This window comes from Ischnura elegans, chromosome 8, assembly GCF_921293095.1.
Source record: "Ischnura elegans chromosome 8, ioIscEleg1.1, whole genome shotgun sequence".
Taxonomy (NCBI): domain Eukaryota; kingdom Metazoa; phylum Arthropoda; class Insecta; order Odonata; family Coenagrionidae; genus Ischnura; species Ischnura elegans.
Window position 1 is genome coordinate 55,912,374 of NC_060253.1, and position 27,656 is coordinate 55,940,029.

At 36.9% G+C, this 27,656-nt stretch overlaps 1 protein-coding gene across 1 annotated transcript in view; it reads right to left on the minus strand.

The window, feature by feature from the left end:
• Positions 1-27,656, minus strand: part of LOC124164184 (probable cationic amino acid transporter) — a 446,047-nt gene that overhangs the window by 91,931 nt on the left and 326,460 nt on the right. The window lies entirely within an intron of this gene.

Below are 27,656 nucleotides of genomic sequence, written 5' to 3' on the forward strand. Positions count from 1 at the left end.
TATCACGCAATATAAGAAATTTTAATTAACTAAGAATTAACGAGGGAAAAATAAATCACCTCGTTTTGACCCTTTTTATATTAATTACCTTGCCTTACGACCAAAGGCTTCGTGACAAAGTCTTCCTTCATTTGTTTTAGAGAATCATCACCTGTACTGAATCCATCATTTTCGCACAGTCATCAGATAACAAGGTCACCGCAAGATTGATTTTTTACCCTAGAATTCCGTCAAGTCTCTGTATCACTTGTTCCTGCAGCAAGGAATCAAATTTCCTGTCCTTGGCAGAAGGCTATAATAACCTTCCGCACTTCACGGAAAAATATGAACTGATTCCAATCAGCAGGTCTTTTATTTATTTTGCAATTTTCTCGATATATAAGAGGAATTGCCAGTTATTCGTGACTTATTTTTACTTAATAAAAATTTCCCGGGAAGTATAATCGAAAGAAGGAAGAAATCTTCATTTATTACGATAGAGAGAGAACTTAAGTCGACCGGTTGCGAGCTAAAATAGACTGTCATATCAAATAATGTTAAAATAAACACCAGAAATCAAATCTGATGAAATGGGGCTCAAAGCAAAAATATATTTACAGATCTTTTTATTTACTATACGTTTGTGACGAATAAATAATAAATCTCATAAATTATATGGTAAATTCATTATTTCGCGCGAACGGTGTAAGGGACCCTTTAAAAGGAGTATATCATTTATTACTTGCATCTTAGACAAATTTGGAGACATAATATCATTTTTGAACGAAGGGTATCTCTCTTCGGTGGTTTCTGGTTGCCATACTTGAACCCGATGAACCTATATGTGCATTATTTATAAAATTTTACAGAACCATATCTTAAATGGCTCCGAACGATATTTCTTAGTTTCATTTCCTTCCTTAAATTCCTTTTTGAAGTAGTTTACTGCATTTACCCGATTATGAACGGCCTAAAAGTATAAAAACTCACAGCGGAATCATGTTACTACTAGCATCTGATATTAAAATATCTATAAAAGTCATGATCATTGTTTGATTCAAGATAAGTATACCTTTAAATTGAAAAACAAAGATGCATGCCACTGTTTACTACACGACCGTTTCCTTTTAGCAATCACATCATTCACAATTAGTCAACCTTCTTGAAATAATGTACTACCTATACTAAATTATAAACGGGCCAGTAAGTATGTAAAACTTTCTCATCATTTGATGTGACATTTTCACTTTTGAACCATTAACATGACGTTATAACATCAGCAATTAATTACATTCCTTGTCATATAGCTGACAGTATGTATAGCATGTCGACGCAAGGGATGACCAGAAATTCTGGCAATCAAATTATGTGATGAGAGTAGTAGATTTGCGGTGTTTGAGTTGTCGCTCAGGAAAGAGAAGGTGCAGGAAGGGAAAACAAACGGAGAAGTGGTACGATGTTTGAGGAGAGGAAGTTGCCGAAGGAAATCAGACGGAGAAACGGAAAGTGAGCGTAGGGGGTAATAATAACCCGCCGAGAGAGGAAAGAGAAATTGGGGGGTATGAGAAGAGAGAAAATTAAGTCTTTATGGATGCGGTGATAAGAGATCTTCCATTTATTTGAGTAAATATTTTAATCCTATATATTTATAGTGGTGCCCAATAAATAAAATAAATAAGATCTAAAATACACCAAAGGATGAAGTTCGCCATGAAACAATATTTGACTTAGCTGGGATTCGCACCAGGATCTCCCAATTGCCAGTGTTACCCAGTTACACCACCAAGCCATTTTTTATAATTATCATTAAAAATTGGTGTGGTGGTGTAACAGGTTAACACACCTGACCGGCAGTCGGGAGATCCAGGTTCGAATCCCGGCTAAGCCAAATATTTTTCAAGGCTAACTTCATCCTTTTGTATATTTCACTTGCACTCGTGCGCATGTCTGCGTTCAAAGTCACTCGTTTCTGCAGTTCTTTGAAGATCTAAAATATTTGCTCAAATTAATGGAAAAAGAAGGGGTGGCAACCTTACATTTCGATATCAATAAAAAGGCATAATTGTGCTTTCATCCAAGTAAAGTACGACTTTAAATTAAGACAAAAATGTCTGCCGCCATTTTTGGGACATAACTATTTCCTTTTAGCTATAAAACCACTCGCAATTGGTGATTTTACATCATTTTTGCGCATCTTTCTCTGTTACTGATAATAAAATTAAAACTGATTGATACCAATGATTCGCAAATAAATTTTTTAAAGGAATAAAATGCATCAAAACCGTCGGATTTTATTGGAAATACTGCGTACACATTTTTGATATACTATCTTTCTCCATCAATATCGTCCCTCTTTCTTAAAAGATAACGCACCACCCAGTAAAAAGTTCTCATGCGGCAGTGATGTTATTTTTTATTCATACTGGCAAGTATACTTTCGCAAAAAGAGTTATGTTAATATAATAATAACATAAGGGCTCACTTTATTGCACATTGAAGGCACGCTACGATTGAAAAACGGGAATCTACCATTGATCAAAAGAGGCAAGAGAAGAAACACATGATAAAAACTTCGAAAGAGCCTTTAAAAAGGAGACGCCGCGATATGAAAGGCACTTATTACGTAGTGCTAGGAGCAGCTGTGTCTCGTCGGATACTTTATAGAAGCACTATGTCACGTAAAAGAAGGGCCCTCTTGTAATACTCCTCTGCCGCCTACACGACATGGGGGTCCTTGTGAAAAAAACGAATGGAACCATCACGGAAGAGTAGGTACCTTGCTCTTGCAGGTCCTACTTCTCTTCCTTGCGTCCTTTAAAGGCTCTCTAATTGCAGGGACCTGATATCGTATAGGTAATTCTGCAATTCATTTTATCTATCTATATATTTATACATGTAAAAAAGAGGATGTCTGTTTGTTTGCCCGTTATGAATTTCAAAAAGGCTAAACGGATTGGTACCATAGTTAGTACACCGGTGCATTTTATGCTCCCAAACCCCGTAGTTATACTTTCGGTTGCGTCGGACGCGTCCTCCGCGTCGTTTTCTCATAACCGTTTGTTACGTCACGTAATACAACTTCTATGGTTGCGTATCCTGCCGGGTAGGCACACCTCTTCACTCGCTCACAGGGAAAACTTAACTCAGATAATACTACTCTTGTATATAAACCCTCTCGGTGCAAACTATTTTGCCGGGGCATGAGCTCATAAAACGTTCTTGGTCTACACACGTACAGACACACAGCGAACAATGTCGCGGAGCGGGGTATAAGCTGATCTGGTGCCCATTACACGGAAACAATTTTTCCATTGTTTTCTGTTCAGCGGCATGTCCTGCCATGGAAAATCCTGCCGAGTGACATTCAATTCCAAGTGTCCCACTTTTCTTGGTACTACTATCTTTCCCGAGCAACGCCGGGTGGCCTGCTAGTTTAGAATAAGTCCACTCATGTCTATTTCTGTGATTCTAATTTGGGATGAGTCGATTCCAAATGTCCGGTTCTCGATTCCACCGATTCTCTGACGCGTTATCGGAAACGGGAAGTGATCGACTGAAGTCAATTCTGATCCCATCGATTCCAGGAAGATTAATATTTTGAAAATAGACTATAAGCTTGGGACATAATAATAGTTTTCATTATATAATAAACTATCGCCATTTTTCTGACACGAACCTTTCTTTTTACCTGTCCATTCACTCAGCATTATTGATTTCAAATCATTTTCACATACCTTGTATTTAAACTAATTTATGACGGCAAATAAAAATTACTTAATACTGATAATTAGCAAAGCAGTGTGTTAAGAGGAACGAAATACATCAATACCGTCGGATTCCATTAGGATTATCACATATGTATTTTTTCATAATCCTTAAAGATCCGCTCTTCAATGCTAACGAAGGAAAAGTAAAAATGAGCGTCACGCAGCTGATCCCGAAATGACAGGGGATTAGAGAGATAAGACTTTTTATTTTAAAAAAATTTCCTAACCTTTGATGCATCAAACTCTCTTGTATGATTGCTGCGTAAATGAATGGCAATTTATTTGGCATTATAATATATTATTCAAATTTCATTTTAACCTCCACATTTCTATGGATACGGCATGTTTATATCGTCTCATCATTTTCAGTTCCATACACTGATAAATATTTTAAGCATCCATTCTTAGCCGTCATGTTTTTTCACAAAAAAATTTAATTCGATTAAAAAATGAAAAAGAAGAAACTTTGTGCTTTCACATGAAATCTTTATTGACACATTCACACGACCATGGTTTCAACGTAAGACGTCATCATCAGGTGAACTCTACAGAGGTCCATCACATCAATTTATACCGAGATTTACCTAGAATTAGCCTAGATTAGACTCTTTGGAATAGATGGAAATTTTGCAGCATGTACGTTCCAATGACAACATTGTTAACGACTTTTTGTATGACTCCCACTCCCCTCTTTTAAACGTCCCACTCCTGAATTCCTGGGCTAACGACATGTCGAAGCCTTCGGCCTCTCTCTAATCTGAACCCCCCCTTCATTTACCATACCATTCCTAAGGGAGCCTCCTCCCCCTAACTTCCTTCTACTGTATGACCAAGTTCTTTCCCCCTCCTTCATCTCTGTTGACCAATCCGTTCAACCTAGTTACCTTCCTCCCACCTCCTCCAAGCCTGGTATAAATTATGTGATCGACCTCCGTAGGGTTCACCTGATGATGACGTATTACGTTGAAACCATGGTCGTGATAATTTGTCAATAAAGATTTCATGTGAAAGCACAAATTTTCTTTTTCATTTTTCATAATGATTCGCTTTCACAAAGTTGCGTCTCAAATCATCAATTTTATCGATTAAAAAAACCAACCTCTTACCAAATTGACCCAAGGACTTAACGTGTATATTGAGTTTCAAATTACTTAACTTAAGGCAAACCATCCTTAGTACGGTGATAAAAGGATTTTTATGATGAAGAAATTGTACCCATTGAATCAAAACTAATGCATATTATAGTCTTGCTCGCAATATTGAGTTATATTTAGACAGTAGCGTAACTAGAAATATAATCTGAGAGGGCATGGTGGTCCTGGAAAAAGTTTTGAAAAAAGACACCTGGAAATACATTTTATATCATTTTTGACCTAAATATTTGTATTTTACTCGTAATTCTGCCGAAAATCATCACAACAGGGAAAACATAGGCAATAGTTTAAAAAAATATTTCCCTCGGGTTTTGGGGAGGATAGAGGAAAAATCTAATTGCTTTATATTTTCCTACAACTTGCGGAATCTTTGACGCCAAACATTCCCCTTATCAGCTTTTTTTTCTCCACCTTTCCCTTCGAACGTCCTCAATCCTTCATGTCGGTCTTATACCTACCGTCCCCGGAAATACCACCACAAAAAATTACCCTTCAAGTTTCCCTTCCTACTCGTCGTGCCATTAAAAATGTAAACCACTAATTGCAATGCTTGTAAACCACATTTCATTTTTTCACCAACCCTTAAATTTACTTATGAACGGATGTTTGTCACCAGTAGAAACTTTCTGGTAACCATGACCTAGGTACGCCGGAAATAGGTAGTATTTCTTGGAAATTTACCGAAAGGAAGAAGATTGGAGCACTTTGCCGCGATCGCTTTAATTCCTCCCACACTGTACGGAATCTTTATCCCCAACCGTTCCCCTAACCATCTCTTTTTCTTCATCATTCGACCCCTCCTTACCTTCTCAATCCCTCATGTCCCCGGAAAGCCATCAAAAAATTGCCCTCCCGAGTTTCTCTTCCAACCCTCCGCGCCTGGTCTTTGAGATTTCCCCCACACGGCTCCGCTTTTAAAAAATCTTTTTTTTTCGCCAACCCCTTCCGATTCTTCTCTTTTTTGGATCGCGACTGCTTCCTCCCATCCCCATTACAGAGCTCTCTCGACTCCTCTTCCCTTCCTGCGTCCGAAGAAAAGAACTCCCGGCCGTCGAAGAAGGCTTTGAGACGGCAGAATGCTCTCTCTCTCTCTCTCGCCCCAACCGAGGCCCTTTTTTTAACGGCCGTTTTATCGCCGCCACCCGCGCGACGTGGGTTCGTCTTCCGCCGACAAATTGTGTGTACTCCGCGACGCGAAGCGGGCGTTGAACCTGTCTCGCAGTTTATTTTCAGAGTTCGCGTCTCGTCATTATCTGCGATCGTACGACATTTCTTTTGCCTGGAATCTTTCGTCAGTGGTAATGAGCCACATTAATCGTCGAATGTCTTCACAAAACAGACGTTATGCTATTATTTTTGTCAAACTGAGGTCAAAAAAATCTCTGGTTAAATTTTTGATGGTTGAGATAATATAAAAGGATTTCTGGCCAGAAAATAAGTAACGGGCTCTACGTTTTCATCAATGAAAAATACTCAATGACGCCTGTTAAAAATGATAATGATGAATATGTATGCAATACTTTTTTTGAAACTTCTCGGGGCTTTAGCTATACTGGTACATGCGCGAAGAAAAAATTAAAATAAATTATTTATGACTTGAAGACCCCAGTAGGATAGCAATAAACTGAAAAATGGAAAAACGCCAGAGATCTTAACTTGTAATGCAATATAATAGCAATATGAAATGAAAAAGAAATCCCCGTAAAATATATATATCTAAATTTCACTGTTTTTTTATAAAGACAAATACTTTGTATAGCATATGTAAAAAGCTGATTGAGTAGCTGGTAAGAATATAATGAGACTTTCGTACTTCTTCGGTTCGTACTTGAATAAGTACGAGTTTCGTTAGAGGAAGTATCAGTCCTTCCCAACCGGTCGAATTTTGAATTTTTTTGCGACGGTTCAACGGTTAAAAAATTATGCTATCATATCGAAATCGACGGTGTGTATATTGTCGGCTTTTTCCAAGAGTTTCCCTTTTCTCCAAAATAAAAATTACACATCTGAGAGAACACAGAGGTAAGTTGTCATTAAAAATTGGAGAAAATGAAATATCCACCGAGCGAGAGTGATGCAGTCATTTATCGTAAAAATACTTAAAAATGCCACCGAAAATTACACTTTAAATTATGTAAGGGTTGATTCTCATGGTTCACCTATGCGCGAGGAGTAAATGATTTCTTGGAAAAAAATATTTTTTTACCCTCAATCGTTTCTTTATTCTTAATCCTTCCTATTTGCTCTTTTATTCGACTCATGGAAGTGTGGTGTAATGTTTTCGAACCGAAAATTATTGAAGTACGCCCTGTCAAGAACAAGAATTCTTAACAGCTGACGGTGACATTAATAAGGGAAAAGAATTAACAAGGCAGTGGAAACGAGACTCCAGGGCGGGCTCGCAAGGATACACTCCTGGGCCAGGGACTGTAAGCGCTACTTTTCTCCTCTGCACCCAGAAGGGGAAGGACGGGAAGGAACAAGGAAGGAGGCGCCGCCGCGATGAGAGCCCGCCGACGCCTCCTGGGAGGGGATAGGGAAGGAAGGGAAGGGGCGAGGAATCCCGCACCGTCACAAAGGCGGGCGGGTCCTACTACTAATGAAACCAAGCTTACGCTATTAATATTCTACCGATCCTAGTGGATTTTCCTATGAGGAAGAAAGAAATCAACAAGGCAATATGTTTATTAAAGCTCAGCTAGGATAAGTGCAAACCAACATTAAAAAATGACGACCTTCACACTTGAGATATAGCAAAACTCGGCCGGTGTGCGGTGATTGCGGTGGAGGTTAGAACACGCCGGTTGCAACGCAAGAGAGAGACTTGCACTAGGAGTTACGTCGAGGAGGAAAATTTGGTTATCCGTAAGTCATGAAAGTAGGGAAAATTAGGAAAGGTGCTGCTTTCTTGAGGGTTCAACGCAGTGGAATGAGATGGCAGGGAAATTTTACCGGGGATTGGCTTATTTCCATCAGCCGATTTCCCCATAATTTTTCTCGGAACTATCCGGGTTGACTGGAGCACCAGGAAAAACCGGAAATACGCCAACATGGAGAGGGGAACTTAAAAAAGAATGCCACTGACAAATTTAAGAAGGAAAATATTTACTTCTTTAGCGATGGTTGATACCTCAATGCATTTCTATAGTACTTACGCCATTAAAATTTAATTTAAATCAATGACGCTATAGTATTTTAACAGTTTTACTATTTAAACCCGGTATTTATTGAATAAATTCAGTACATTTGAAAATTTTAATACATTTGCATGAGTAAAATCATATCCTTAAGTGGTCATTTGAGGTTTTCACGTCTCATCCCCATAGAAATTTCATAATCATTGGCGAGGAACAGATAAATTAATCACATCTACCTTTAGTAACGAGTATCAGGGAACGACAACTATTTTGAATTCTTGTCCCACGTCATGGAAGCGGAGGTTGAGGGAGGACAAGAGCTTTTAAAATGATTGCATTCATAAGTCGATTTGAATTTTAGACTTGGATGAAATACCCAGGATAAAATAGATTGTTAAGAGTCAAAATATACCGATTATACGTTTGAAAAGGGCTTTCGTGGTTAAATTTTTGGAAATATAAAGACTTTTTAAGGAGCAGAAAAAATCACCAAAGTAACCGAAAAGTGGCATTTACTCGCTGCAAAAATCTATTGACATAAACGTCACAGTGGAAATTTTTATTTGAGACGAGTATTCAGTCGCACTGGGAAAAGAATTTCTACACAAGACGGATTTTTCTGCCATTGCGGGCAACAAATAACTCATTAGCGGGTCGCATTTTGCCCTTAGGCCTTTGCTTGCACAACCCCAATGCAGAAAGAATTAGGTTTTTGTTTATTTAGCAGCTAATTAAAACGACCAGGACCGAGTATTGAGCCAGGTTGTATGCAGTGGCGTAGCTAGGAATTTTATTCGGGGGGTCCAAAACTAGAGGTAAAATTTTTGAAAAACAGGGTCATAAGTAGAGGGTTTTAAACTAATTTCAACACTTTTCATAATAGAAAAAAAATTCATTTTTCAAAGAAATATTTTGTAAATTCATGATTTTCAATATTTGGTTTTCTTTTGTGATGCAAAGTAAGTGTGATTTTATATTTCGAGTGGTCCGGACCCCTCGGATCCCCTCCCCTTGCTACGTCACTGGTTATACGATTTAAATTGTGCAACTTATGATAATGATAAACGAAGATATCTTATTATCCACAATTTATTAACACGTGTTTCAATTGTTATACAATCATCCTCAGGTACTAATAGAAACTAACTAAAACTAAGTTAGTTTCTACTAGTACCTGAGGATGATTGTATATCAATTGAATCACGAATAGCACTCGGTTAATAAACTGTGAACAATACAATAGACTCGTTTATAATTATCATTAGTTATGTTCCACGAAATCTCTCCTAAGAAAGCTGACTTTATTTTTACAACTTAGCTTCTCCCAAGTTAGGCACCTTTACCGTGTCACCAAAAGGTATAAAAACGTTCCCGCACATTAAGGGTGAATATTCCGGATTTTGAATGCCATTGAACAATTAGGTTATACAAAGACTGATTAACCAAAAAAAACCATTATTATGGTAAATGCAAAGTGCAAAAATATTTACGTAGCCAAAACTCGGTAACTAAGCAGTTGCGATCCTGTGTTTATGGGCAGAAAGTGCTTATCCTTGTCTCCGCTAACACCTCCTGAAGTATTACAGATTCCTCCTATCCTTCCTGAAACACCATATTAAAATTGACGACGACGTGCACTTAGCCACACGTAACCTCAGGTTTTTCCACTGAATCCAACAAGACCACTTCAAGTCGAACGGCATCCTCCCAATGATCTCCCTCCGTGTCGCTTCCCGTAATGCAATGAACTCGTCTCTTTTCAATGTACCTCATCAGAGACTCAGAGATTCCTTACCAACCGGCTAACTATTACCTAAAATTCCATCAAAACTCTTGTCGATATAACATTATCACTTTCATCACATGCACCCGCCATTAGAAGACTTCCACTCTAAATCTCTCTCCCTTTACCCAACCAGTCCTAATTTACAAAAAGAGACGATCATATTTTTGAAATAATACGTGATGACTGAGTTTATTTAATGAGTATTTTTTATAATTGTTGTTTCTTTGCAGAACTTATTTAACTCTTTGATTGAATATAATTTATTTAACCCATTGTTCATAAATACAATGTTAAAAGGTTTACTCGACTGTTTATGGATTTGATACAAATAAAAATAAATGAATAATTCTATAATTCATTACCGTACTATTACAATAATTCTCTACCGTGGGTTGGTAAGCAGCCACACGCGCATGGCATCCGGTCTTTCAAATCGTTGTTAACACGGCTGAAGGCAGCACAAAAATATCTGCATAAAATTCACAGAGGAGTACCAAATATTACTTCAAATAAATAAACCTTACTGTATCCTTTTTGACCGTATTAATATACTCGGTATTAGGAAAAAAATATTGCTGTTGAATGTATTAAAAGAGGAAATGATATTTGTTTTTGTTTTATTGTCTTCTACAGGAAATTTATCTCCTTATTAATTTAATATTCCTTTTCCATTCCCTCCCGCCAGCAGTATTTCCGATTCACCCCTTATTTTCTCAAGAATCCTCTCAAACATTTCATTTCATTCCTTTGCCGTCTCCAGTCGGCTTCGAAGGACGACTCACTTGGAGCCATGAATTCCGGGAGACGCCTCCTCCCTTTCTTCTAAGGGCGCCAAATGCGTGAAAGAGGAGGATGGAATTCCCCCCAACCAACTATAAACCCTCCCCAATCTTCCCTCGTACCATCTCCATCAAGTAGCGCCTTAAATAATTGAAAGTTTTCACTGCTAGTAGCTCTCGCTGAAAAAACACTGAGTTCATGTTGCAATTATGGCATAACTAGATCATGCTGACAATTGCCCATTGTATAGTTTTTAATTTTTGACAAAGGTGGTTGATGCTAAGAAATATTGGTTCTCTCGCCACTATAGTGTAAACTAAAACAAGGAACATTTAATGACAGTTTTAGCATTAAATACATATTGTAGATAAATAAGTGAACGCAACAAATAATTCAACATCAATTGCTGAATGCATGAATAAATACACGAGCTTCCTGAATTTCCACATGAGGCCTACGTGACCAAAAATAATCATTAATTGGCAACAAAAGAAAAATAAATAGATACAACACCAATTAAATAGCCACCATTGATACTTATTTTCATCTTGACAACAACCATACGTTATACACAGCGTTCTTACTATCGAGTACGAACCTTATTGAAGTATTCTGACGGAATGTTTTGAACCGTAAACCATCCTCTATTGAATACCAAATTATCAAAGGGTATATCAACAAAAATTAAAAAAGAATCGGATTATAAAGTTTGATTTAGAAAAAATATTATCAGCGTCATTCATTTCTTATAAAAATCATCTCCAAATGGCGCAAGTAACTCCAGAAGAATTAGAAGTTCGAATACAAAATATTTACTTTTATTTACAGGTTATTCAAAGATCTCTTAATATGCTTACTCCCGTCGAACAAAATTAAAAAATTCATTAATTGTACTTTTGATTTGATAATCAAAGCAATCCCTCTTCTCCTTGCTTGTGAATTATTTCATTAAAACATTGCTCCTCTTCTTTGAAGAGCATTCACTATCTACATCTGGAATCCACAAATTCCGGGAGACGCCTCTTTCCTTTCTTCTAAGGGCGGCAAGGATGTAGAAGGGGAAGCTGAAATTCCCCCAAGCCTGCTATACACCCTCCCCAATCTACCCTCGCTCCATTATCAACCTTCAGGGACCCTCGCTACTATCGACGTGATTCAAATGAGAATGGCGCTCGAGGGGTCCCGCTCCCACGGTTAATCTTTAACTCTGACTGGGTACGATTGTCTGTCTGACACAGGAAGAGATCGTTAAGACGGATATCTCCGGTATTCTCACCCAATTATGTGCGCAAATATTTTTCCAGCGCTCAGAATCAGCTAATTTATTCCTTCAAAATGTGACTACGAAATTGTATGCCTAATTTTACGACGCTAATCAGATACAAAATTATATGACAAGTAATTAAAGCACCGAAAAGAATGAGCAAGAGAACTGAAGCGAAAGTCACTAAGAAGAAATGCGCTCTTCCATAATTTAAAGTGCCACTATCGGTGGATTTATGAGCATTTGGGCGTTAAATAAACACATCACTCCAGATTGGCTGTTATTATTTCGCGACAAATTACTTGTTTAACTCTGACTGAGTAGGATTGCTTGTCTGACACAGGAAGAGATCGCTAAGACGGATCTCACAGATTCTCACCCAATTATGTTTGCAAATATTTTCCCGAGACCAGAATCAGCTAATTTATTCCTTTACAATACAAAAACAACATTTTATGTCTAATTTTACTGCGCTAAACAGATACAAAATTATCTGACAAGTAATTAAAGCACCGAAAAGAATAAGCAAGAGAACTGAAGCGAAAGTCACTAAGAAGAAATGCGCTCTTCCATCTGACTGAGTAGGATTGCTTGTCTGACACAGGAAGAGATCGCTAAGACGGATTTCAGAGACTCTCACCCAATTATGTTTCAAATATTTTCCAGCGGCCAGAATCAGCTAATGTATTCCTTTACAATACAACAACAACATTTTATGTCTAATTTTACAGCGCTAATTTGATACAAAATTATCTGACAAGTAATTAAAACACCAAAAAGAATAAGCAAGAGAACTGAACTGGGGAAAGCAAAGTAAGTAACTTTGCGGGTAACTGTAAGTAACTGGGAAAACAAAGTAAGTAATTGCATCACTCAACCTTGTTGAAGTGAAGCTTTAACCTCAGTTGCGTTGAGAAGGGAATCTTGGATTCCGAAACCGGTACGCTTCTCCCGTCCAAGTGGCAGTTCCATCGCTCAGTTTTGAGCATATTCTCCCGGAGTATAACCCACGGAGTAAGTGTTGTGTGTGTGATTGTGTGTATGTGTTTCCTTATCTTAAGCAACCTTTGCGAGGTCCCCCAAAACCCTCGCGAAGGTTTCTACACTGTTGAACGTGTGTTAGTGAAGGGTTTCCGGTTGAGAGGCTGGGGTTGGTCACTGCTGCGAATTTTCCCGTTCCAGCATACCACACAGTGTTTTGTTTATACCTGTGACGAGGTCCCTTGTTACGGCCATTGGAGTGTTTCTTTCCCCAGTTGACCTTGAGTAGAGGTCACCTTTTTATCTAAAGAGAACTGAAGCTAAAGCCACACCAAGGAATGCGCTCTTCCATAATTTAAAGTGCCACTATCGGTGGATTTATGAGCATTTGGGCGTTACATAAACACATCACTCCAGATTTGCGGGTATTATTTCGCGACGCATTACTCGTTTAACTCTGTCTGAGTAGGATTGCTTGTCTGACACAGGAAGAGATTGCTAAGACGGATTTCAGAGACTCTCGCTCAATTATGTTTGCAAATATTTTCCAGCGACCAGAATCAGGTAATTTGTTCCTTTGCAATACAACCACAACATTTTAGGTCTAATTTTACTGCGCTAATTTGGTACAAAATCTACGGGCAAGTACTTAAAACACCAGAAAGAACAAAAACGAGTACTAAAGCGAAAGCCATAAAGAAGAAATAGTATCTCGGTTGTAGACAACGGAATCCTAAGACACTCATGAAACCTAAGGCACTGACCAGTAATATCACGGTGCCAGAACGCGCCGGAATGCCGTTGCTAAGCTACAAGGCCTCTTCCGGCTCCACATCGCCATCTTTTTCTTGGTCTTCCAACACTTCTCTTTTCAATTGGTTGATATGTGATTGCTTGATTTGGAATTCTTTCATTTGCCATTCTAAGTATGTGTTCCTTCCATCTGTGTTTGTTTTTTTGTAATTTATCAGTAACTGCCTGGATACCCAGTTCATCTCTTATTTGAATATTTCTTAATTTATCCAATCTATCGCAGCCTTTCACTGATCTTAAGAATTTCATTTTCGACGATTCTATCTGTCCTAATTCATTCTTTTTTGGTATCCAACATTCTGATCCGTAGAGAACAGTAGGGACTGCCATCACTTTGTAAAATTTTATTTGTGTTTCTTTTCTCGTTTTATTTTTTAGAGTTCATCTAATTGTGCCACATATTTGTGACTTTATTTTTTATGTCTTTGTTCTCGTAATATGTTATATTGCATCCAAAGTATTGGAAATGCTACACTTGCTCCAGGACTTCATCCTCAAAAATATCAATTTTTGTTCAACTTGAAAATAACCGCACCCAAAAAAATATCTCGAGGCAAGAGAGAGTGTTTAGGGTCTTGATGCATGAATTGTAAAAATTTGCATCAAAGCCAGGCGGTATTAAGAGGTCCCTTAAGAAATAAGGAATCACGAACTTGGCTCTAGACCTTATACTCTCTTTACCAGAAAGACTAGAACGGTAACGTTGATTATTTAATGACTTTCGATAAATTTTCCAGGAACATCTACGGCAGACTTTATTGCTGATGGTAGAAGGCTTAATTCCTAGATCGAATTATTCTTGGCCTTTTTTGCGCAGATAATTCTCGGAAATGTATTTCCAGAAGAGGAACTTTAAAGTAGCTTTCCGACAAAGGAACTTTTGAGCATTTATTGCAGGCCATTTGGGAATGAGAAAAGCTTAGGACATTAGCATCATTAATCACTTGTTCCCAACTTTTGTTGTACAGCACGGGCTAATCGTCTGCAAGTGAGAAACTTTCACAAGCAATTTTCCCCACAAAGAGACATCCAAAAGAAGTTTCGATACTGCATCTGAAGCAGAGTAGGCTCTTTAACTTTCAAAGCAAGAAGTTATGTTCTTCCAATTTCTTCCAAGGACTAAATATTGCCTGTCATATTCATTGAATTCGACCATTAACCCCGAAATGTGAATTTTACGACTTCTACAGTTTAAAAATGCAAGAGAATGATTTCACCAAAATTTACTTCACCTTCACCATGCATTATTTTTCTGGGGGAAAAGAAAGACTGATAAGTCTTTAGGCTAGTTAAATCCTTATATTACTAACTCATTTTCTGCGGAATATTTAAGGCATTAGGAATAGACTAAAATGCGTATGTTAAATTATATAAAACTTGTAGAAAAAATATCCCACAGAACAGAGTGTACATAAGAAACATTTTATTAATAAAATAATCGGTAAATGCGTACTGTCGGTGACTATGATGAGGATTGCAATCTAAAATGTTAAATTTAAATAAGCGTAGTCCCCAGATATGAAGTTGTAACCACTTACATAGGATACGTAAGTAGATGAGTAGACTGCAAAAATACATAAAATCTGAAGACATAAGTCTGATGGAGTTGAATTTTTCCACATTGAAATAAACACTTGCAACTTTTCAGATAATAAAATATATTCCGAACTAGGTTTTGATGTTATTACATCCATTTCAAGGTACAAATGGTACCATGTGATCGTGAAAAATTGTATTTATTTCAATGTGCAAAAATATTGACTCTGAGGTATAAAACTGGGCCTCAAGGAAAACATTTAAGTGGAAAGAAATAAAATATTGGATATATTTGCTGACCATAATTCACGCGACTCTGGGATGAAAAGACTATATTTTTCCTTTATTCCTTTTGAGTGCAGGCGGTGGTGCACTGACTTGGGTGAGCCACGGAATCACTCTTATAGGTCTAGGTGTCATTTCAGATTTGATGGGAAACGTAATTAGAACGAGGAAGCCAATATCTACCACCTCTCCATCCTCCTTTACGACTTACCACAAAAGAATTTTCACCGAAGCTCTTCGGTCTCGGTTCGTGGTTTAATTTTATTCATTCGATCATGGAACTGCACTGTGATATCAGGCTTAAAATTTTCTATGAATGGCAATCGGAGTTCCGAAACCTTTGAATGACTTAAATCATCTTTTTTTTTCATTTGTGATAAGGGTGAACATTTTCAGGAAGTAGCCAGAGAAAAAACTAAGATAAATGGCCCACTGAGTGACACGAAAGTGCAAATATTCATTCATTCATCTATTTAATCATCAGTGTACTAAAATTATCTGTATTCACGATGAGGATTCCACTCAATAATATAAAATTTGACTCGGTATTGTCTGCAAGAAGTTGCCATTTCTCCAATTGGATATGCTAATGGATGGGTCGGCTGTGAAAACATTGTAAAATCGCCGCGTAATTTTCGCCAAAAAACATTTTAATTTCATCAGGTAAAATGAAGGTAGCAATATTGTAACTTGCACGGTAATTAAGAAATAAATTGCGGATCATAGCGCTCCGACTGACGGAATCACAAAGATTGAACTTTGAAGAGCATTGATTACCTTAAGATGCAAATAAAACATGTCAGCTTTGTTCGAAACAATTATTTCTGACAAAAGCGATACATCAAAAGGCTTTCGAGGTTTTGGTTTCGAGGTTTCAAAGGTGGTGTTTTTGACACACACAATTGTGCTCCCAAACAAAATCATATCAAAGGTTTTGAGGCGTGAATGCTGTTACTGGTCACTTCATCATGCTGTTTTTGAAAACAAGCAAGAAAAAAAGTTTTATTGAAGCATGACTTCAAGGGTAATTTAAGTCAGGAGAGATGAAAGAAAAACATTTACGGCAGACATTGTATTTCTCGGAGCTGGAAGACGAACTTAAAGCTTAGCAGTATGGTTATAACCAATAATTACGACTAATCTAAATGTGATAGGAATTGTTTATGCTAATCTGTAGCCTCAATCAATAATATTACAAACTGATCAACAATCGTTGCTCTCAACAATCAATTCAAATATCCGCCTGGAATACATAGATGCAAATGGCGCAAAGCAGTTTTCCGTGTTTTTGACAGTGTTCCACCAATTTTAAAAATCTGAAAAAAATTAGGAATATACTTTGATGTAGGGTTAACAACATATATTTTTTTCGGCGTGACTATTGTCTCCTAATTTTTTGAATTTAATTTTTAATATTTCAAACTTATGTAAAAGTTTGGTTTTTGCTGCTAAAATTTTGAAAAAAATCAAGGTGGTAGAACGCAATTGTATTTACAATTTAAAATCAAAATTACGATTATACAAAAATAAAAACTGGAGATATAGTCAAAAAACTAGAAATCGTGTTTCAATTTTTTTTGGGGTTATTATCCATTGTTAAGGCCTGAAACTTTGAGGAAACACATAATTTTTGATGGACTTTAAGTGTATATTTTTTATTTTTCAAAACATCGGGGGGCACTTTTCACCATCTTAACCGGCTAGACCCTTTGCATTTTCCATTCACCGCCATCCGATAAGCACGCAAAGGGAAGAATAAAGAAAGGTATTTGTAACGACTACATCTCATTCAGAAAATTTCTCTCATCACGGATTATCTTAATTAATAATTGCCAAATTTTGCCTGTATTTGTATATGATAATCGACAAATGAAGGAGGAAATGTCTAAATTCACCGAATATTCAAATGTTCACTTTTGCCTCGGAAGGGCATTAAGAATATCTCAAGGAATAAATATAACCTTCAATTTAATTTCTTCCGTCCCAGGGGTTACGCTGACGTAACCACAAGCGTCATTAGGGTAAAGAGACATGGAGAGAAGATATATTTGAAGGAAAGGTTGCAATCAATTCCAAAGTTGCATTTTTAAGGAACACCTAATTATCATGAACTTAAATCTTTGCAAAAAAAATGGTGTAAGCAATTTTCTGTATTGTTAGAGCCATTTATTTCTTTAATTTATACGTAAAAGCGTATCAAATCATCACTCTGTGATCTTTTTTAATCATGTACATACAAGGCGCTTTTTCTTATCTTGGGGTTACCATAGTCTTTAAAAACCTCTTCAGAGAACCCAGCGTGTAAATGCCAACGTCAAAACGTCATACATACACTCAGTTTCATTTGATATTCCTCCAGGTGGAATTTTAATTATCTCCCTGCCTTATCCTCTCACACAATTCTTTTCTTCCCTCTTCCTATCACGGACTTGCATCTTCATCCTGTTTTTTCCCTGAAGCCTTTCTTTCCTTACTTAAAAAGGTGGATGCCGTTGAAGAAAAACTTTTACCCAAAACACCGCCCCACGCATTACTGACGGAGTTTTGGAACAGATTGTGCGCGCGATGCCTATGAATATTAATGAAGCAAACGAAGATTGATCGAGTGAAAGCAGGCGTGATCTGAAGCCTTTCCATTCTAAAATGAAGCCCTTGGATCTATTCGAGTGGGGAACAGAATATCGTGGAGTGGATGGTCCATGGATAAATGATCTCGGTAAAGATTTAAGTCTAGCACCCAAGATTACTTCTGGATCAACTGAATAGAAGAACTGCTAAATTCAATCATCTACAGAATACGCTGCAAAAACTTCCGCAATAATATTGTTACCATCTAGTAAAAGAAAAATCAATAAACGTATCACATTATCAGCTTCAAATGAGTTTAATTCGATGATAATTGATGGTTAAATACAGATTATTAATAGCTTAAGATAATGATATATTCATATGAATTTGCATGTATAGTTTGAATAATAAAAATATACTGGAACCAATAAATACGTGCATATGGATGTTAGAAAATCCTTGTAAAAAATTGAACAGAGTTTTGGACGGTACGAAAATTAAGAAGGAGCAGACATTGAAGCGACTCAAAAGCATATATGGCGGAAGGTGACAAGATCAAGCTGTGCGGATAGAAAAACGAATCTGGAAGTTTTGATTGAAGATCAAGCAGAGGTAAGGTGACTTACGAAAATGGAAACGAAAAAATAATATTTATTGGAATAACTTATCGGGCACAATGTATTTATAATAAGTAGTCAATGAGGAAAATTATAAGAGAAGAAAGAAAGGCAAAGTTTGAGGAAGAATTAGGGAGGATAAAATGGTGGTAACATTGGTATTTAAAGTAGGTACTCAAATATAAATCCTCCGCCGCCCTAGTCAGTGTTCTTCCATTATATCCTGAATAAGAAAGAATGCATGCCTGTAGTTCAGCCCGAGGTATGTTCCACCCTCCAAGATGTATACCAACCATTGGAATGAAATTTTATTTCGCGAATCTTCGACCGGTGCTTATATCGTGCCGAGCTCTCCCCGATAAATCTTGGGTGCTATAATCCAAAGAGGCGTCTGAACGGATAGCTCGTAGGATTTTTGAGCGCTCTAGGTATTTTTTTTCAGATAAGAGGGACTCATCAGCATCATAAGTCAATAATCCTAAAGTTGTCAGGAAAGAATAAAACTTAATTAGTTCCACAATAATTTTTTCACTTGCGATCGGTTTCAGTAGAGTGTGTCATCTTCTGGCAAGGTTAAAAATTTGACAGACGTTAAATAGAGTCTGCAGTAGGAAATAAAGTTATTTTTCCTTGTACTGAACCGGTAGAAGGTGAAGAAATTACCGTGGAACTATCTAAGTTTTATTCTTCCCCTGACAGTCACGAATGAGTTCCATCAAGTAATGCCTCAAACCATTGCTATCCCAAGGTTGATTTGACGCAGCTCTCCATTCCTCTCTCCTATCAGCTAGCCTTTTCATAATGACGTTTTTATTCTCTTATACATCCCTTATATCCTGCCCTTTGTAACTCAGGCGAGGCCGTCCCTTGCCCTTTTTCCCTTCCACCTGTCCTTCCACGATTGTTTTCATCAGGCCATCATGTCTCATATTGTCTCATATTTTAGACAGCAAAGTTGTCGCGTCTCCTCCTTAAGGTTTTTAGAGAAATTCTCTTTTCTCCCACTCTTCTTAGAACTTTCTTATTGCTTACACTGTCCATCCATTTTATCTCCATCATTCTTCGGTAGCAAATTTCGAATGCTTCCGCTCCTGACTTCTCTGCTGCTGTCAACGTCCACGCCTCCCAACTAAGTTGTTACGTCTTAGTTGATCACATTATGAGACATGATGGCCTCCCAAGAACCATCGTAGAAGGATGTAGAGTAATTAGGCTTAGTCCAATTTCTCACATAATAGAAAAAGGAAGAATATAGTTGGAAATCCAAAGTTGAGAGTAAGGATGAATACATCTGTATAAACAAGGGGTAGCTTAAATATAACTTACGCCCTACTTCTCTGCGTAATAGAGTTGTTGTGACGCACTCAACGGAAGCTAATGGGAAATTTGACAAGGACGCAAGCTTTTCTTTTTAATACCCCCTTGACTTCACCGCCACTGTTTCGGAACTAACGCAAGGCAAACAACTTGCCTTGACATGGCCGGTCACTCAGGCGTTTTTTCCTCCACCACAGCTTTGAGTTAACCAGAGAGGAAGAGCCGAAACAATATTGTCCCGGAGTCAAAACTAGGAAGGGCTGGGCTTCTCGCATGGGCCTAAGCTAATATTTACACTCAATGCACGCGGGAGGAAGGAACCGTGAAACAACATACATTCATGACGTCTAGAGGGAGCAATCATGTCCCACTAGCGGAAGATAAGACGCGGCTGCAAATTCGTATAGTCTATCGTCTTCATTCTTCATGTTTCTAGTCTTCATTAAAGATGTAGAATAGAGCTCAGAAGGAGCACTAAAATATATGCTACCGAAAATTAGATAATATTTTTGAGAATAATTCTTAAACTAACTATTAAATTAAGGTATTCTTCTGGGGCTCTGCACCAGTTTATTGAAGTAGTATTGGCCAAAGCTAACGACTTGTTATCCATCATCATGACGTGATACTGTCTCGATGCATGATTTCATACTGAACTGAATTGACCATTTGACGAGTATAACGATAGATCTCAGATGTCATCTGATTGACTTAAAATCTTTTGAAATATTTTCTGCACTTTCCTTTTCCATTTTTCATGCATTTGATTAAATGCATCCAAGCACTGCGTAGATGAAAGCCAGTGTCACATATCAATTTTTTTGGCTTGAGGCGGATCTCGATGGACTCCTTGATTATGCGGTCCTAGTAGCGTTGTGAGCGCCAGAGAATATTTTTACACCTCTCCCCATTGAATGACATGATCTTCATTGATTTTGTGTTCCGCCACAGCCGACTTCTCTGGTTGCACTTATTACATTGTTGTACTCGTCAAACGGTCAATTGAGGTCGGTGTGAAGTCCTACTACCTTTTCACAGTAATGCGCCTTGATAAAGGAAAACAAGACTTTTTCCGTAACGTTGACCAATATGATTGCAATAACCTGGTACAGAGGCCTAGAAGAATGGCAGAATATTATTAACCAGAAAACATTATAATTGTTCAACAACTAAAACAATAAACCACGTTAAAGTTAGGATACATCTTTGATTAATTATTAAAATTTATACATAATTTACAAACCACTAAGCCCGCCCTTCCTTCTCCATTGAATTCTCTTCAATTCCCGAAGGACTCTTCCCTTCCATTCTATCTATGAATTCTTTTATCTTTCTATCGCATCCCTGATTGCCTAACATTCTTCCCTTCAATTCAAATTATCAAATACTCTCCCCACGTAGTATTCATGTAATCCAACCCTCTCTCCGCTCAAAACGTGAAACATATTCATCCAATAAATTGTGGACGTAAGGGCAATTATTAAGGAAGAAAAATTCTTAATTATAAGTAAATATTGAGGAAACACGAGAATGACGATTTAATAACAGACCTTACGAGGGCGGTAGAAACAAGCTAAGAGGATATTTTTTACTTGATGAGATAGAATGATAACAATGGAAACTCACTTTAAGAAAAGCGAGAAAATATAATAGCCAAGGGAGGTTAGATTAATTGTGGGCATTAAAAAACTAGTACCTCTAAATTAAGGAAAGAAACATTTTTTATCACGCAGAAATAACAGAGTTGAAGTACAATGTGGTACAATTTGAAATGATGAGGAGTAATAACAAGAGTGATGGAATAAGGTGTATTTTCATCGATTTTCCTCTTTTCCATTGATAGTAAATTTATCAAAATTATAAGGGTGCTAGAATGCAGGCCGTTAATTCCTCTAATATTTCCTTTGCTGGGTAGTGCTGAAAATACAAATAATTGCTCCAGACATGCAAAAGTATATAAATTCCAATGGACAATTCGCGGATGGATAACGTTAAAATATTTTTACATCTCTTTAAGGCCTCATTATGAAAAATCTTAGAAAGATGCATGAATGGAAACAGAAATTTAACTTCAAAAACTTCCAAATTAAAAAGACTGCCGCTATCAGTTAATTGATGCACTACAGCTATCCCACCCAATGGTTATAAATTGAAATTTGGAATTTTTTCGTATCCACAGAAATAAATTAAGGCAAAATAGGCTGCCGGAGCGAAATAATGGGATATATTTTTTTTACCTATAAATTACTCCCAGCTGGGATATAATTAAAATGTTCGAGCGGATATTTCGAACAACGGTGGCATGAATTAAGCGATCAAAATACACAGCATTATTTATTAAAACCTAAATCATAATATGTGTAGTTTCTTTTTAATAATACACAACCAAAAGAAATTTGTAAAACGGCAGTAAATAATATAGCATTTCCTACATATTTTATACATTTATTCCGAGTTATTTGGAAAAATTTACCTTGCATCTTTCCATCTTTAATTTAGTGCGTTGGCTTGGCACATATGAAAAGGAAAAAGAAGTCCAACTTGGATATTGATTCATCCCCTTGTATTTTCACTTAAAATAGAATCAAGACCATTCAGGTGTTATGATCAAATTAAAGCTCAGAAGTGCCTACACACCACTACGTGATAATTTTCTCTCTTAATCTCATTTTGGATTTATAATTATTAAATTTAAATATTGGAGTTGGAATAATATAATAAAAATTTAACACTCAATTTTAAATTAACAATATTGTTTGACCTAAAATTCAAGATTTCAAATGTATTAATAATAATAAATATCGAGGTCAGGAAAAGGAAAATATTTAATGTTTATTTATCAAATTTCCACAATCATACCTCATATCTGTAACGGATCCAGGATAGGATCAAGGGGCTAAGTGGGGATAATTTCCCAGCAGTGGTGGGGGTCCGAAAAAAATTAACATTCTATCTAGTGTAAATTGGATACTCAAGAGGGAGCTATAGCCCCGTTAGCCCCCCCAAATAGATCCGCCACTGCCTGATAGGACAAATATATTTTAAATCTTCCTCGAAATTCCATTCGAACATGATTCGAAAAAGAATTTTTCGGTCAAACTTCAGTCAGTTTCACCGCAAATGAGTAATGACATTGGCTTTGATCAAATTCGTAAAAAGTGTTTTCGATTAGGCCGACTCATTATGAAAAACGCCGATTTGTACAGCATGTTTTTCCAGCGTACAAGGCCGCACACGCCAGAACCGCCCACCAACTTCGCAAAACCTCGGCTTCCTTCCTTCTCCCAGCTTTATTTGATTTAATAAACTGCTTTGTTTATTTCAACACGAGAACACGAAAATTTAAAATACCTCTCCTCTCTCCACCGAAACATTCCCAACCACCTTCCCACGCTTCCCTTCACCAGTGTGCTCTCCGAATGCGAAATTCACTCCACGAAAAAGCTTCGTCGGTGCCATATTAACGCCGAACACTTCCACATCAACTCTTGGGACAAACAAACCCTCTTAAATGCGTACATCTACGTCATCCCTCCCACGCTCCATGACGCGTAGCCCTACTCTCACTCTCTCTCCGTCCACCGAAATACGTCAGTGAGTGTTTCCAAAGCACTCGCACACTTTCTCCACACACCGCTCACTTTCGCTCTGTTTGAAGGAACATAAAGAGTCCACGTCGTTTAGGAGACATTTAACAGCCATACCCTTAAGCGCATGAGTTCCTGATTCTAAAATAATAATTGAAACGCAGATTAACTCCGTAAGTGTTGGCCATTTAATTTCAATCCCTGGCTCCAATGCTTAGCTTTTTTGATATATTGTACGAATTACTAAAAAACTTTAATGCAACACCTAGGAAGTCGCTTCAAGAACTGCCATGCAGTATATAATTTATATTTGTTTTCTGCATCTAGTGAATATTTTATCAAGTAACAGTTTTTTTACAATCCAATGCATTTTCCCCTAATTCCGTACACTTTAGCATTGTCTGAAGAAATAGAAAAGTCCATCTCATTTAGAAGGCATTTCCCCGCCCTGCTATTCCCTTACCCGTATGAGTTCTTCATAAAAAAAATGCGAACCAAATTAAAGGTACAGATAAATAACATGGATCAAACAATCAATCATGGCCAAGTTACCAACTCCTGAGGTTATAAAATAAAACACTCGCACTCAGAGTCTAAGAAATTCCGTAATAGCTCTACTGAGTAAGGTTTATTTGCCACGCAACAGTTTTTCCCTCAAGGCCACGGCTTAAATTACCACATAATTTAGATTAAAATTTCAAACTGAAAGTCAATTTTTGCAGTCTACAAACACACAAAATTTAATAGCAATGAAGCGAGACTCTTTCACGTCCAGCTTAAACCCGTAAAGTGATACTTTCTACCACCATTTCACATTGTTGCTCTTCAGTATTCCATGTCTGGCATAACGCATATCTCGGAAAAGACTAGTTTTATGCTTAGGAGGTCGTATCAATAGTTACCTAAACTTTTCACTCAATAAATAAGAACCCTGAATTCTATCGTCACAAGTAAAGTAATATTAGAAAAACGATAGCACATGAATGCGCAGTTAGTTATCAGTAAGCTATGGGAACATTTTCTCCTGCTGAATTTTACCATCACCAATAACAGTAAATCTGACGCAGATAAAAGGGCAAAAGAGAGTGTATATAAAGAAAACCCTATCACAAGCACCAGTTTGAACCACGTAGCGCAGGCGAATGGCAAAATGAATACGGAGAACTCAGTGCGATTACGAGAAAGGCCATATCGCTGTTCGTTACTGCTAGTAGCTGGACCGTGAATTTCACACCAGTGACACCCTCTTTGGGTGCATTTCTTCCCAATCGATCTATTGGAGAAACGAGCCATGCACTCTATAATGATCGTTGAATCCGTTACTATATCCGTTGTTGGCACAGAAAGCTACGATTGAACAGTCGTAGCGATGCATTACCCTCTAAATGCACACAAATATCTTAAAATAGGCCCATTTTATGTGTAAGGTAATCAAGAAATTACAAAAAATACAATAAGCGGCAAATTGGCCATAATCAGGGCATTCAGATTTTTTCTGGATGATATACAGGTATATATATATATACCTGTATCTCGCCGATACTTACTTCAAGCCGTTTGAATACTGTTCATTAAATTGAAAATACATTTTAGTATGAAGACCTTACTTTCCTGTGATTGAATATGTAATAACCAATTAATGTAAAATGAATAATATGAAAAAAATACGAACAAGAATAACATAAAAAATACTCCACGAACTTTCTTGGTAGAATTTGGACACGTTAAACGTATTATTCTACTTTTATACCATAGTTACAAAAGCATTCGAAATTTTGAACTTTTTGGCATACATTTCAAAATTGTATGTAAATAAATGTCATGATAGAGTTAAGCAATGTTTGAGGCGTAACATATTTCATTGTTTCAAAATCATTACATTGTTTCATAATCATGAAACTTTATCTGATGAATTGCGAAATAAAATTGTCTCTTTTAGCATAAATAATCTCTATTTGCCCATCAGAAATGGTTTGATCTCCCAATATTGAGAAATTATACAAATAAACGCGAATGAAGGTTTGTTAGAGTACTTGGTGGAAGTGAACTGGCTATCCAAGAAAGAGAGGGATTAGAATTTAAATACCTATTTGTTGTGAGTTTTTCGCATTTTAGTCAAGTATTGTCAGAGTATTAAAGAGTATCATATTTTTTGTTTATCTTTTATGACATTTCTCAAATAGTGTATATTGTATATTTTTGTGTTGTAAACGTTTATTTACAGTTTTAAATATGTTTATATTGACGCTATGGATGGGTTGGGTGGAAGAAGGGACTTATTAGTCTCAACCTCGCCTGAATAAAGGTATCTATTATAATTATTATAATTGTTGCATCGTTTAAATATATCCATAACTTACGGAAATAATTTTGCAATACTATTAACCTGGAATTCGAAGAAGCACCTATTTAAAACTTAAAATCAAGTGAAGTCACCGACAGGCGTCTTCCATACTGGGCCAAAAATACACATATTTTCAATTCAAAATTAATTTAAAAGCTCTAGGGTCTACTACACGCTTACTAGTTCCTATGATTAGTTAATGCTCCTGTGAAAGTAATCTCCCAAAAATTCAAAAGATGAAAAAGTTTCCAACGAACTCAAACAACTAAACAATAATTAAGTGAAATATTGAGAGAATAATACTTGGTAGAAATATGACTAAAGTTATTGTAGCATACATCATGTGATGCTCTAAATTAAATAATGCTGACCAAAAGTGTAAACCAATGACCGAAAAACACTTGTACACGAAAGGCCTTTTACCGGCGCAAACTCACACACCATTTGACAGACATGTGTCAAAGACAGATATGACCCTTCAGCGAGTATCGAGGGATACTCCAAACGTGAAATGGAACGGCGACTATTGACAACGACAGCGGTTGAAAACCATTGGCCCACCGAGGAGAGAACATGATGTCTGACGCTTATCATCCGTAGAATCAAGATCCACAGGGAAATCGCCATTCACTGTTTCCATTCAATATTTCCCAAAGGAAGTGTCAAACTGGAATGAATGAACCTCATTGATATTTTTTTAAATGACGGTGAGAAGAAGGCTAAACATGGTTATCACAAGGGGCTATTTCAAAGATACGATCGGGCCCCTGTTTTTGACCCAAATGAAACTGAGGCGATGACTATCTCTTTCACTTTGCCAAAATTATCTCTTCGTCAAAAATATGGTTGCCTATTGATTCTTAAATTTCTTATATTTTTCCAAGTACGACCTGGACGCGAGCGAACAAGTTCATGACAACTCTGAAAAAAAATGTTTCTCCTTTTTATCGAAGTCAAAAATTGAAGTTTAAATACAAAGCTGTAAACTGATCGGAAACTTCACCTTGTCCTTTAATGCAGCAGTTGGATAGTTAATTTATACATTCTATCCTACCTGAAGAATAAAGCATGGCCTTCATTTGGTGGACAGCAGTTTCAACTTGAGTTCATCTTTAGGTCCATGACTTAAGTATCGCCAGAATCTTGCAATCGGAAAATAACTCACTAAACAGGATCAAATTGAACGAAAATTTGATGTGAACAGTTCTTAATTATAATACACGAATTATTCGTAAAATTATCTCTGTTCATTTCAGTCTCTTAGAATTGAGTGGTTACGTTGCTGTCGAAGTTGGTGTATCCTAGAGTGTATGCAAGGGCAAAACAGGTATGCGAGCTGGAGAACAGAGATTCCCGGGGTTCCAAGGGTTTACAGAATTATCAAAAGCCTTTTCGCTAATGCGATTCATCACTATAACATGATGAAAATTTTATGAATGAAACTTTAAGTAGTAAGTGATAATAGTAAAAAATTACTTGAAAAGTAGTATAAATGATTACTAAGTTCATAAAGAGGTGATAATGAGACTAAAAAGTATAAAATAAAATCTTCATAAAAATTTTAAAAAGTCACATTTACATTCAACAACATAGAACAGAAAATATTACCCTTTTTCGGAAATAAAAAACATCACCCATAATCGAGAGTATAATTCCTCGTCAATCAATGACTATCGTCTATAATCCATGTCAAACATTTACTAAGAATGAGTGGTTGTAAACGAGTTAAATGAATCGGAAT